This window comes from Polyergus mexicanus, unplaced genomic scaffold (assembly GCF_030449975.1).
Source record: "Polyergus mexicanus isolate NDT 795.1 unplaced genomic scaffold, iyPolMexi1.0 SCAF_21, whole genome shotgun sequence".
NCBI classification, from domain to species: domain Eukaryota; kingdom Metazoa; phylum Arthropoda; class Insecta; order Hymenoptera; family Formicidae; genus Polyergus; species Polyergus mexicanus.
Genome location: NW_027223341.1, coordinates 4672488 through 4685710, shown reverse-complemented (window position 1 = coordinate 4685710; position 13223 = coordinate 4672488).

Below are 13223 nucleotides of genomic sequence, written 5' to 3'. Positions count from 1 at the left end.
AAAATGACCCAGCGCCGGTCATTGAACCAATAAATGAAATTAAAGAAGAGGCAATTATCGGAATCACGAATTTAGAGACAAAAACCTGTCAACCTAGAGTCGCCATCACTTGCACAAATTTCAAGGGATATTGCTTTTTTATGGTAGACTCAGGGTCTTCCGTAAATCTTGTAAAAATAGGAATCTTAAAAAACACTTCAATAAATACACGAGATAGGCTGAAATTAAAAGGAATTTCGAGTAAACCAATTACAACATTGGGATCAGCCACTTTCAAAATTATGGGAAAAAGTGCCAAATTCTACATCGTTAAAGACGATTTTGGGATACCCGCCGACGGCATAATAGGCGCAAATTTCCTAAAGAGTAATAATGCCGTCGTCGACTATCAACATGAATGTTTAGCGTTTGGAAACATTCAGGTACCATTCTACAAGAGTAAAGACATCGTGGTACCTTCACGCTCTATTGTTGATGTCACATTCAACATTACGAATCCGGAAAAGGAGGAAGGCTATATTCCACGGAATGAGCCAGTTAAAGGGTTATTCCTAGGTGAAGCGCTCGTCAAGAACTCCCGAGGGAAAGGCCATATTAAGGCTTACAACTTGACAGAGTACAATTACACCATTGAGGTATACCCGATGCCTCTTGAGGATTATTTCGTACCAAGTGACTTCAAGGAGCACCTTAGATTAAATTCTAATTCCATGAGCAATGAAGAGCTCGCCAATAATGGGAAATCTTCATCTACTAAATCCATGAGCAATGAAGAGCTCGCCAACAATGGGAAATCTTCATCTTCTAAATCCAGGAGCCAAAAGGAGCTCTCCGAAAACGGGAAATCCTCAGATCTTAATACTCTTCCGGTGCCGCAACACCAGGAAGATGCTTCTACACAAGATGCAACGCCTGCATCTTCGTGCCTCAAGGATCCTATTAGCACGCCTTTAGACCTTGAGGGTTCTATTTTCAGTGACACGCTTCCAGTGTCTACAAGCCTCAAGAATTCTGCCGACTCACGTACAGGGTCGACGGATCTAGAGGACCTTCTAAATCCGAGCGATACGTTCGCTATATCCCCAGACTCGAGGGTCTGTCCCGAAATTTTGAGTACATCTAACCGCGTACAACAACTTCAAGCTCTTATAAACATCGAACATTTGAACGACGAAGAAGCAGATCATGTAAGAGACATACTTGAAGAATACGTAGATTGTTTTCATCTACCCGGTGAAAGTCTTGGATGTACAACTTCTGTTAAGCATACCATTCCAACCACGGACAACTTGCCTATCCATGTGAAACAATATAGGTATCCACCGGTCCATAAAGAAGAAATCGATAAACAAGTAGCGAAATTGCTAAAAGATGAAATAATTGTGCCATCAGCATCTCCTTATAATGCCCCTTTATGGATTGTTCCGAAGAAGTCCGCGCCAGACGGACAAAGGAAATGGAGGATGGTCATCGATTTCAGGAAATTAAACGAGAAGACAGTTGGAGACGCGTATCCATTGCCTAATATCGCAGAGATATTAGACCAATTGGGCAGCGCTAAATATTTTTCTATTTTCGATCTCGCCCAAGGATTTCATCAAATACCTATGGCTGCTGAAGATCAAGGAAAGACAGCGTTTTCTACACCCTATGGCCACTACGAATATCAAAGGATGCCATTTGGATTAAGGAATGCACCAGCGACGTTCCAACGTTTGATGGACAATGTATTGACGGGCCTGCAAGGAAACGAACTCTTTGTTTACCTGGATGACATTGTCGTGTATGCAAGATCTTTAGAGGAACACAAGATAAAAATTAAAGAATTGATGCGCCGGTTAGAAAGGGCAAATTTACAGTTGCAACCGGACAAATGTCAGTTCCTGAGGCACGAAGTGGCTTATTTAGGTCACGTAATTGGAAACGACGGAGTAAGACCGGACCCAAATAAGATTAGTGCCGTAAAACATTTCCCAACCCCAAAGAATCATAAAAATATAAAACAATTTTTAGGACTAGTTGGGTATTATCGCCGATTCATTAGAGACTTTTCAAAAATTGCAAAACCATTGACAGATTTATTAAAGAAAGATAAACCTTTTATATGGACATCTTTACAAGAGGAAACTTTTAAAAAGCTAATAAACGAATTACTAAAAGAACCCGTTTTACAATATCCAGATTTTACGAAACCATTTTTATTAACTACTGACGCCAGCGGATACGCTATAGGAGGTGTATTAAGTCAAGAACAGGCAGGGAAGGACTTACCTATCTCATATATTTCCAGAACATTGAATGAGGCAGAAGGGAGATATTCCACCATAGAGAAGGAGTGCTTAGCCGTAGTCTACTGCACCACATACTTTAGGCACTACCTGTACGGTAGGAAATTCACAATCCTCACGGACCACAAGCCTTTAGTTTGGCTGCATTCAGTTAAGGATCCCAGCTCCCGATTGTGGAAATGGAGGTTGAAACTCTCAGAGTATGATTACGAAATACAATACAAAACTGGGAAAACTAACGTGGTAGCAGACGCACTCTCCAGAAATCCGCAACCTCCTGACGCTTCTTTACTTCCCTTAATGGAATTTGACGATGATTCCAACGACTCCCTGTTCTCGTATCAAACAGCGACGCAACAATCTAGACCGTCTATCACTATTCCTTCCAATAATACTAACCCCACACTTACCCTTAACCCCCAGCAACAGATATTCACAGAAAATTTAATTGAAGATGCTTTACTAACTCCACCTGCAGTAGCAAGAACTTCGTCCCAACCTTTCTTCCCGAACACCGAAAACTTAGACGAAAATCCAGAAGGACAACCACAAGAATTTTTCGATAATGAATCGAATGAATCGGAAATATCAGAAGAAGATTCGCAGGATGAAAGTGAGCTTAATATATCAGTATCTCCACAACCCCGCTCTTCAGATGAAGGAATTAATTTCAAAATTATCGAAACGCGTGATTCGCTACTTTCTCGAAGGGATAATCACATTATTTTTACCACACTCGGAGGACAACCTTACGACAAGGGCGCTAAAGATTACTTAAAAGAAAACAAACTCCCCGCGTATAAGGATCTAACATTCACAAGAGTAAAAATTACAAACCTAAGTAGCAAGAAACATTTGATAACCATCCCTATTAAACAAAACGAAAGGACGCCCATAGAACAAAATGATATTTTAAACGGAGTAAGATCCCTAAGAGACGCCATAATTGAATTAAATCTAAAAACAATAAGCATAGCTCAAAACGACCTCTACGATACAGTCCCCTGGAATTTTATGCATAAAAATTTAAGAAGATTTCTTTCGGACCTACCAATCATTATAACTATCTGTAAATCTTTAATTCGCTGTCCCGACCCGCAAGAAAGACAAAATATCATTTACGAAAAACACGCAACTAAAATTGGAGGACATAAAGGCGTGAATAAAACTTACCATAGAATCAGGCAAAATTACTATTGGTCAACGATGAAAAAAGATATACAGGATTACATAAAAAATTGCCGAAACTGCCAAATCAAGAAATTAACCAGAGTGAAAACAAAACAGCCAATGATGATCACTGATACACCCGGAGCAGCTTTTGATAAAATATCCATGGACGTCGTAGGACCATTGCCCACGACCAGTCGAAACAACTCCTACATTTTAACTATCCAAGATCTCCTAACAAAATATTCAATTGCTACCCCTATGCAAACTGCTGACTCCCTTTCCATTGCCGACGCCTTTATAAAAGATTTCATTTGCATATACGGAGCACCGAAAGCCTTACTAACTGACCAAGCTCCAACCTTTTTCACCTCCCTAATGAAAACCATCGCTAGTTATTTTAAAATAAAACAGTGTCGAACCACTGCTTACTACCCACAATCGAATGGATCCATTGAACGCTCACATCATGTCCTGACAGAGTACCTAAAAATGTACACTAACCAGAACAACGAATGGGATGAACACCTCAGACCCGCTATGTTCGCTTACAATACATCCGTGCATGAGGGTACTAATTATACACCATACGCTTTAGTTTTTGGACATCTCCCCAGAACACCCTCATCCTTTGTAACTCCTGAAGAGATAACCGAAACCCCTTATCAAGACTATCTTACTAACCTTTTTGATACGATAAAATCATCCCAAGATTTGGCAAGGCAAAATTTAGTAAAATCTAAAGAAATAAGTAAAAGATATTATGACAGAAAACTTAACGTTCAAAGATTTAAAGTCAATGATGAAGTCTATCTATTAAAAGAGCCAATGAAAGGAAAGTTAGATGACCAGTATAGCGGTCCCTATAAAATTCTTGAACTATTACCGATGAACAACGCTAGAATAGATTTCCGAGGTAAACCACGCGTTGTTCATGTCAATAAATTAAAGCTGTGCAAAAGCACATGCTATATCGATCCGGGTTGAAGGAAAACGAAAAATCAGAGCTTGTAATCGTGGCCTGGACCCCCGGATCCAGTATTATTAAGAAAAGATACAGTACTATTAAGAAATATCCACTATTACTCCTCTTCTATCTTACACATTTTGTAACACAAAACAACACAAACAACCAACACTAATTACAATTTTTAAAATTAATTATAATATTTCTATTTTAAGGCATACAGAGCGATACTATTCTCGCTGACCATCGCAACTATACTCTATGGCACCCAATCTATTATCGCATACGACTGCGGAGGAACATACTTAAATGTAACAACCGTGTCATTGCTACGATCTGGCGAATGCGACCTGAATATAGAGACGCCAGCGACAACCAATACGTACATGCAACTGTTACAACTATCCAACTACGCGCAGACACAAGTTATACAGTGTAAAATAGAGATTATGCGTACCATATATCATTGCGGCATGCACTCGCATATTTCGGCAGTTCAGAACGGCTATGCGAGTTACCTCCAAGAAACATCCCGAAATAAGTGTATGCAAATTCATAGAGAAGGTCTTTTGAGAATAGGAACCGCGGAAATAATAGATGAACTAAAGTCAAACCATACTTATTATAGAAGCGTTACTTTAGCCGGAAAGGTAAACGTCGACGGTACATGTAAAGGCATTCAGTATTCAGATTATTATGGAACATGGGACGATGTAATTGTACAAGCTACTGTAAAAATATCTCTAAAAGACTCGTACGTACCCATAAAACTAAGCACGGGAAAAATAATTTTAAAATCCGGAACCGTCTGCGATTTAGGAGACGAAACATGTATAGATTCTGACGACGGATATTCTTTTTGGGAGAGTCTCCCCACCACCGCGTGTGGTTTTGAAAATTACGATATACTGTACGAGGGAAATGCTGTTAAATTTCAAGGATTTCAAGATTCGCACAATACTACCATATTCTCCTTAGAGACACGAGACACCACCTTTGCCCTCACACTTACCCGCAGACACACCATCTGTGGATATACACTATACGGGACTGAACATCCTAAATTATTCATTTTTGAGACACAAAAGGGAAACGTCTTTAAAACAAAATCAAAAACCGATATTACAAACCTTGACATGTTTACATATGCAAACTCAAAATTCGTTTACGTTGAAAAATACGTAAGAAGCCAAGTAACAGCATTATATCAAGACGTAATTTTACAGAAATGTGAGCTAGAGAAACAAGTGATACAGAACACACTGTCGCTTGCCTCTATTCTACCAGACGAATTTGCATATCGGCTTATGAAATCACCGGGTTACATGGCAGTAACTGCAGGAGAAGTAATTCATGTCATAAAATGTATACCTATAGACGTTATACTTAGAAAAACAAATACCTGTCACACAGAATTACCGGTCACGTTCCGGAACGCTTCATTATACATGACACCTAAATCACGAATATTAACAAGACAAAACACACTTAGAGACTGTAACCCCTTATTACCTATCCTCTACAATATAGACGAAACATGGATACAGTTCAATCCCACACCTTCCATAGCGAATTCCCCACATCTCCTTAAACCCCTGACAAAATTAACATGGAAGTATTTGGCGCCGAAATCCTTGGCAACGAGCGGTATTTACACTCAAGACGATTTAGATAATCTAAGAGATCACATTATGTTCCCAGCAGAAAAGAGCGCTGTGTTACACACTATTGCTAGAGGCTTCACTGGCCAAACGATACCGTCGGATACCATCTCATTGCGAAATTTATTAGACGAAGATTCCTTAAACAAAATTTATAATAATACTTTAACAAAAATATGGGACGGTTTTACTACATTCGGCGCAGCGACCGCCGGTGTATTCGGAATATTTATCATTATAAGAATAATAAAAATTGTATTCGACACGTTAATACACGGCTATGCGCTACACGCAGCTTATGGCTGTAGCTTACACTTACTCGGAGCCATTTGGAGCTCTTTCACACACTTGTTATTGTATTTGGCGAACAGACCACGACCGCAACCGGAAGTGATCCCTGAAAATCCACCGGAACACACAGATACAAACACAGTACCCAATGCGCCAGCCGAAAATACAGAACCACCCACTATACCTATTGTATATACATTCAGGGACCTACGTGCCAGATTGGACGAATAAATTTCGTCATAACTCGTTACTCCGAAATTTAAACTAAGGGGGGTGGTGTGACGTCTTTGCCGCACGTCAAATTTTATTTAAATAATATATTTATTGTTAACTCACCCATAGGAGGTGAAAGAAGTAAAAATCCGGAGAAAGTTATTCGTCCAAGACAAAGTTCTAACTTATAAAATAGTATTCATAGTTAAGAGTCACCCCGTATATAGCCAACGCTCGAACGCGCCAGCGGGTGACGCAAAAATAACTACCATATGAATAAACTATAGAAATAACTAAAACCTTATATTTGCATTGTACAATCAAACAGACGATTCAAACGCTTTAAAAATTGTAATAAATATTATATATATATATATGAAAGATCTTTTAATAAGGCATTAAATTCAACTGAGAAATATAAGCGAAAAAGAATGAAACAGTTAAATGCAAATGTAACGCTTTAATATAATAATTTTAAGCACACAAACATATATATATTCGTTCTAACTTTATATCCACATAGCTTTAAAAACTTTATATTCGCATACACATATTCCACGTAGCATAAGACTTTATTATTAACCGTATAGGTAGCAATAAGGAATTAGGCATATAAGAATATTCATTATAAAATATTTTATTCACTACAGTATTATAAGAGTTTTATAAGAGCCTTATACTGTACATGGTATGCGGACCGGCCGTCGATCGATATTCTTATCCGCCCGCTCGATAAGATTAGGCCGGACAAATAAGTTGGAATGTTGCGAGGGAACGATATAGCTGTCCTTCTCGCACAGAGATCCCTACCAGCGGCTCTTCCACTTGCCATTGCTCCCGCCCATGGGTCTCCCACCGGCATCAGGAAGTCTTAGGCGAAGCATAGGAAGAATATCCCACCATCTACCAAAGGCGATCCCACTGCAGCATCTCTCCCACCAACACCTGAAGACCGGAGGAGCTCAGTGCAAGTCCGACTTCCAGCATTACTATTCGCGACGGCAAACTGTTAACACGTTACTACTTTTGAGCTCTGAATACCTTTGTCAAGCGTCAGTAATCCGGCGTTACGCGTCGTCAAACTTCTGTACAAGTCTTTAAGACTCTTAGATATACTCTGAAACGGAGTTTACCAGCCGCTAGCATAGCGACTGTAATAATAATACAATTTAACGTTGAACATAAAATAAAGTGTTATATACTACTATATTCGACTCTACAATTATTACTACGTTCCGGCTACCTATTCTTCCAACATCAGCCTACATTATTATAATTAAGAAGAACATATATAAATATTCAATCTCGAGGGATCGTCGCAGGAGGAATCCAACCCAACGACGTATATTCCTAAGTAAGTTAACGCCTTATACGGACAAGTTGTCAGTCTTCTGATCCCCGGTAGACCCGGTGAATGCAGGGTGACCGAAAAAGAAATAAAACATCTAAAAGGCGTACATATCTTATTCAATTTAATTGAGTAAACTCTAATTTACTATTATCATAGAATTTAGTATAGTCACGTTCAGAATATAGCTTTGTATTAATAATTTAGATTTAATTTTTTTATCAACTTCGAATATCGAGACGTGACACTAGGTTCGCCATTTCGATGCTGGCTTTTTCATCTAGGGGTTCCTCGTTCACTGGTCTGATGACCGACGCTGGGTCATCGTATTCCTTTAATGGAATTTTAGAAAAAGTAGAGCCTTGATTTTTATCGTTAGTGTTCAAGTTTGGCTCGTTGATGGCTCCGCTTGTATCGTTATGGGATGCGCGGTCGCTTGGGCCGGTTCCTTGGTCGCGCTTACCGTCGGGCGGCCCTCCGCGTTTCCCGACGCTTGCGTTGCGTTTCGATACGCTAGTTTCCGGCACTCTGCTACCTTATGTCCTGGAAGTTTGCAATAATTGCAACTGCCAGGGGAATTCGGTCCTGGTTGACCGGGTATTAAGGGGCGGATCCACGGTCGCGGAACGAAATTATTGTTAGGATTTTTTAATATTGACCTAGGTTGCTCTACTTCCGGAGGTTTCTGGTTACCTAAGTCCGAACGCGTTACGGGGAATTGTCGTGGCAAATTCTGCCGTTCGCGTTGCTTTTCAACTTCTAAATTCTTTGAAATTTTGACGGCCCATTCTATGGCCTCATCTAATGTAGCAATATTTCTATATTCCATGCGGGTGATAACGTTGGAAGGTAGGCCATTAATAAATGCTTCGAGGACTTCCTCCTCGACCTCGTTATGGAACCCGCGATGGTTCTTTCCTTGTCGCCTATTTCCATCTAATATTGCCGTTCTCAAATCTTTAATTTTTCCGGCATATTTTAAAATCGTTTCATTGGGTAGTTTATACACATTGGCCAATTCTCCGCGATATTGTGCAACTGATTTATTTGGGGCAAAAATAGTTTTTAACTTATCTAAGAGATCTACGACGCGCACGTATACGCTTCCTTCGACCACCTGGTACGCGTCGCCTTCGATTTTGTTCATAATGAACTGCACTAATTGCGGTTCTTGCGCTGGGGATAATAAGTCTCGTGCTCGTTCGCATGCTCGAGCGAATTGGAAAATAGAAATTCTATAACCGTTAAACGGGGGAATGTTTGCGACTACGTCTTTTATTTTCAGAGCTGGCATTGTCACGGGTGGTACGTCTTCGGGTACTAAATTGTCGGCGCATTCGTCGTATGCGGACGCGGCGCGGGAAGCTTCATTCACGCGCTGTTCGAGATTGCTCACTTGCTCTGGTAATCCGCGTAGTCGCGATAGTTCCGTTTGAATTTTTGATAGGACGTCGAATAGGGAATTCGCGTCTATATGTTCGGTTGGTTTCTCGCGATCACCTATGGTTTTTTGCTTTTTATCGGTATCTGAGTCAGCGCTTACCGAGCTGTGCGATCTCGTATTATGAGCCATTGTAAAATAAAAATTTTCTCCCTCTCTTTTTTTTTTTTTTTTTTTAAAGGTTTACTTCTGCTCCAGTTTCAGGACTTATTTCTGCTCCTGTTTCGGTTGACTGGATGTATGTGTATATATTAATGGTCGTTGAACCGTCGTTGTTATTACGGGAATTTATTAACTCGGGGTTTAATGAAAACAGGCTATACTTTTCAAAGCACTCAATGCATATAAATCCGGGTCGCGCGACGGTCAGACGTACGCGACACCGTTGACAACTAATTCCGAGCGGCGTTCCGTTTACCGTGAGGGTGTGTCTAAATATCTTATGCCATTTTACTTGTTCAATCGGGGGTAAATTCTGATGGCAATTATAGCAGAGAGCGGCAGTAGTTATATGGTGAATATAACCGGTGCCCCTTTGACAAATAAACATTGGTTCTATTGCGGAGCCCTCTTGTGCATTAATTGGCGTTTCGTAGTTTCTTGGTATTCTCGGAGTCATGCGTAATACCGGAATTATATTAGAGGTCAAAATAATGACTTGACTAGCCTGTAGATACAATGCGCAATAATACAAACTTTGGTACAATGAAAACTACGTAATGATTTAACAAAGTTATAAGAATGTAATAGTAATATAATAGGGAAAATATGTATATTTGCATATAGTAAGATATAAATGGAACGATAATATTTTGTGAATTTTCTGAGATTTTTCTTATAAATGCTCGTAATAAAATTATAAATAATAAAACTCAAGTTAATATTGAATATAGTAAATGATATATATATATTTTGTAATAAAATGTTCTTAACTTCTAGAGAATACACATATATATCTATTTTGCAATTATTCCACGTCCTCACCGTGGATTTCGATATTTATTACTACGGTGTCGTCGTCTTCGTAATATACTGCTTCGGCTAAATCAGGGTCTTCCTGATACTCATTAAATTTAGTAAGGCACTCGTAGCATTCCTCCCCGAATCGAAGCTCTGTTAACAGCTTTTGACAATTTTGACAAAAATGTTGAGTGGAGACACCGTCGATGGTCAAAGTATGCTTATAAATCCTGCGCCAATTTAGTTTTTCGGCTTGGCTAAACTTTTTATTTAGACATAGTTCGCAAAACGTTATGTCGCTGTTCTTTCTATTGCAAAGTGCCGTTTTCTGACAAACGTATAGCCGTATCGGCGGGGGAGGAGGAGGTGCTACTTCGTAGTTCGGCGTAAGGGGTCTCGAAAATTTATGCGGGCACATGAGGGTCCTGAATAACTTTTAATAGTACTCAAGCAATATAACGAAATAATGGAATGTATAAACTAGAGCAATCGATTAAGATATATATATATATATATATATATATATATATTGCAATGAAAGATAATATGCTGGAAAGTAAAATATGATTATAAGGTAGGGTAATAAAACACACGATAATAGTACGATATAGAAATAATAACGATATGCATATTTCTTTATTTGCTGCTAGCGCTAACGCTCTCAATCTGAGTCTTTATGTATTCGCGACGCGGGTCGTTTTCCGGAATATCTGTATTTAGTAAAGGAGACTTTTCGACCGTAATCGGAATTAGTTTATACACAAAGCTTTCTTTCTCATTTGATTGCTCTTGAGCCGAAACGCTAGAATCATCTATATTATCGGATCCGACGGAACGATTTGCTAACTCTTGAAAATGTATTCGCATTAAGCGTCGGAGCTGGAATTTTCGTCCTGCGCGGCGCGTTTTTGGCATGTCTTATTCTTCTTTCCAATATCCGTCCCTTGCTTCGTTCCAAATGTGCGGAATCCTGCCTCACCAGAAGGAACGAACAGGGCGAGAGCGTGCGGCGTTTCCTCACCACTCTCAACGTCTATTGGCTGTGTAGGATTGCGGAGCAACAACGAGCGGCCTATCCGCTCGAAGCCGTTGCTCTCGATTCCGTTCACAAGGAGTATGCACAAGTTTTCTGCAACAATTTGGCCAACTATAGAAACACGAAATTTGAATAAAATTCGATTCTAGTTTCGTGCAGTGATTCTCCGGGGGCACTTATTTTGCCCACATAACAATATCCGTGTTCTCGCTCCAATCTCAATGTGCGGAATCCTGCCTCACCAGAGAGACGGAACAAGAAAGAGCGTGCGGAATCCTGCCTCACCACTCTCACGTTTATTGCATGCGTACAAGAAAACTCGAAGCAGCGACGAGCGGCCTATCCGCTCGGAGCCGTCGCCTCAAATTCGCGGCACCTCAAAGAACCAGCTTTCACTTTGACTAAAATCAATGTATCTCCACTGCGTGGCGTGCCTCTATGATTTAGAAAATATTTAAACACTGATGTTCGTGTGACGTTTGCAGTTCTCTACGTGCGGAATCCTGCCTCACCGGAGAGAACTACCCTCGCTACAGTGACGAGCGGCGTATACACCAGCTACCAGGACACTGTCACAAAAATCAGGTATTGTTTAATAATTCTGTCGCAGCGAGGAGCGAAGTATATTCGCTCTAACTCACAACGTCAGGATGTCACTATGCAGTTTTAGTTTTGCAATTTTGCACACGCAGTTGAGATATCTGCTAAGTTTTAACAGCGTAATGAAAATAAAATCAAATACGGATACAGAGTATGAATTAAATGGATTAAGCAAAAATCTAAATAACACGGCGTATAATAGTCAAATAAAATTATAGCGGCACTATAACTCGCGGAAAAATCATTAAATATCAATCGAGACTCAAATTGAACGTTATATCGCGCACAATTCACTTCTGAAAGAAAATGGTTAGACACAATCAATTTACAGGTAGGCTTATGCTATCCCACCGCTGCCACCAAAAATATGTCACGTCCCAGTATTCGAAGTTTACAAAAAAAACTATTCTCTATTTTAAGAACATGAACATATAATACTAATTGTAGTAATAAATCTGAGTAGTATTTATTAATTATTTTTAGTGTAAATTTTCTTTATAAATGAGATATTTTATTTTGTTTTTCGGTCACCCTGCAGTTCACCGGGTCTACCGGGGACCATAAGACTAATAACCCGTCAACGATTGTGTAAAATTAATAAGTAATATTCCCTCTTACCCTTTATGATTATATGTGTTAACGATTGATATGATGGATTCTCTCTGTAGCTGGTCCTCCAATTTGATTACTGATAAGCGCCCTTAGTTATTGTAATGACGGCTAATTCAGGATGAGTTGGTAACCAGATGTTGAAATAATTGATAGAATTATGTAGAATAAAAGCACTTTATTTTATATTTAAATTGAGTTAAGCAATTAATATTACTAGCGTCTGCTAACGCTAGAGAAACTAAGTACAAGAATAGGAGTCTTATGACTGTGAATTCGGAGCTTGTCGATGCGTACACCGGACTACTATGTTGAAGAGCTAGTGGTATTAGCTGTTCGAAGTTTGAAATAGTAATGCTGGATGTTCGGCTCTCACTGAGCTCCTCCGGTCTTCGGGTGTTGGTGGGAGAGATGCTGCAGTGGGATCGCCCTTGGTAGATGGTGGGATATTCTTCTTATGCTTCGCCTAAGACTTCCTGATGTTGGTGGGAGACCCATGGGCGGGAGCAATGGCAAGTGGAAGAGCCGCTGGTAGGGATCTCTGTGCGAGAAGGACAGCTATATCGTTCCCTCGCAACATTCCAACTTGTTTGTCCGGCTTAATCTTATCGAGCGGGCGGATAAGAATATCGATCGACG